Source organism: Chrysochloris asiatica, unplaced genomic scaffold (assembly GCF_000296735.1).
Source record: "Chrysochloris asiatica unplaced genomic scaffold, ChrAsi1.0 scaffold00107, whole genome shotgun sequence".
NCBI classification, from domain to species: Eukaryota; Metazoa; Chordata; class Mammalia; order Afrosoricida; family Chrysochloridae; genus Chrysochloris; species Chrysochloris asiatica.
In genome coordinates, this window is record NW_006408625.1 from 5,097,191 (window position 1) to 5,099,105 (window position 1,915).

A 1,915-nucleotide genomic window follows, 5' to 3' on the forward strand; every position below is an offset into this window, starting at 1 on the left:
CTGACCTTAAGGTTCGCAGCCCGATTCGTAACCACTACGCTACCAGAGCTCCCATCCCTCTCAACCCTGTGTACCAAGGGGGTGGGAGAGATCCTCGCTGTAAAGATTCGTTCCCGTTTTGGAGCTACTACATCCATAAGTGTAGGTAAAGTTCATTAAATTGTAGCAGGATACTCTTATTCCTTTCCCCTCTTCTTTCTTCTTCTATTTGAGTTCTGATCATAAAGCCATCAAAGCCAGATCAAGTGGGTACTATCTGCAAGTATGGGTGTTCTTGTTCATCTCAGCTGGACGCTTCACTCTCTGCTCTAGTTTTCTGTGACCATGTCACTGCCTCTGGGCCCAGGAGTCCCTGGGTCTTGCCGTACTGCTGGCTATCCAGGGGGTCTATTGAATGTGGTCGGGCTTAGCTTGCAACTTCATTGCTGTTTTTCCCCCTCTTCCCTTGTCAGTGACCAGTGTGGTCAATAGCCAGATCACATGCCTGCTCATGTATTCCCCTTGAGTCTCAGTCTTGGAAGGGGGTTTGCTCTGAGGGGGTCCCGACCACTTGCCTTGATGGCTCCTGTGTGAACAGCTTACTTGTTATTGTAATCAATCAGACTGCCATTATTGTTTCAGATTTTTCCTGCTGTTCTTTCTTACCTGAAGTATCTTCTGTTATTCTAGCCACTCCAGGCTGGTCTACTCGTCCTTTTCAGTGGAAAATTCCTACTTCAGTAGGTTCTGGATGGTGTTCTGGATTCCACTATTGGTCTTGTGCAATGTAAAGGCTCCACAGGAAGCCTCTTTCACTGGGAAACTTCTAGACCCCCTTTAAGGTATTCCAATCAGTTTTAGGCTGAAGACAGACTTACAAGCTTCCTGTAGTGATGATTCTGGATATTCCTTTCTCCCCACCTCAAGTGTGTATTTTACAATGGTAGGTAAGGGAAACCAAGATTCAAAAGACAGCCAACCATCTTAACACTATTCCCCTCTTTTATCCCTTCAAACCGTGCCTCAATCCCTGTATCCCAGAGCCCTATTCCAAGGTTGTGCATACATCATCATTTACTGCTGTCCCACTTAGCCCATGTGAACCTGCCTAACTATTCTCCTATCAGCCTTGTTCTTCCATTACCCTACCCCTACTTCTGTATTGCCCACCCCCATATACCCCTCCTCCTGCATCCAAGCTATCCTGTATCTATTCCTTACCTCCTTACCCTGTGCTCTAACTTCCCTTCCCTCTCTCCCCTCCTCTCATCCCATACATCCTGGTGATCAGCAAATATATATATAAGTTTTTTTCCCCTGTTAGTGTGGGTTCTTTTAATTACTATTTTACAATAGTAGTCCTATGCAGTATTTCTCCTTTTATGACTGACTAATTGCACTCAGCATAATGTCCTCAAGGTTCATCCATGTTATATGGTGGCTTGCAGCTTCATTGATGTTCTTCAAGGTAGCATAGTATTCCATTGTGTGTATGTACCAAAGATTGTTTATCCATTCTTCAACTGATGGGCACTTAAGACTGTCTCTATCTTTTTGCTATTGTAAATAGTGCTGCTGTGAACATTGATGTGCATATATCTACTTTTGTTATGGCTCATATTTTCAAGAGGTTCCCTCTTGAAAGCTTGTAAGCCAGTCACTTCTTGCCTTTGTAGCACCCGCATTTTGGGTAACCAATGTCCAAGTTGCCCATCCCTGTCTACTCTGTATATGGAGGAGGTGGGAATGATCCTTGCTGTAAAGATTTGTTCCCTCTTTTGAGCTACTGCATCCAGAGGTGTAGGTCAAGTTCATCAAATTGTATCAGATTACTATTTTTTTTTCTTCTTCTAGTTTAGCTCTAATCATCCTGAGCTCTAATCATCCAGTCATTGAAGTCAAGTCAGTTGGGTATTATCTGCAAGTGTGGGTGTTC

At 44.0% G+C, this 1,915-nt stretch overlaps 1 protein-coding gene across 1 annotated transcript in view; it reads left to right on the forward strand.

Annotated features, from left to right (window-relative positions):
• The window catches only part of ERCC6L2 (excision repair cross-complementing rodent repair deficiency, complementation group 6-like 2), a 124,823-nt gene that overhangs the window by 57,021 nt on the left and 65,887 nt on the right, over positions 1-1,915 (forward strand). The gene's annotated exons all lie outside the window — the stretch shown is intronic.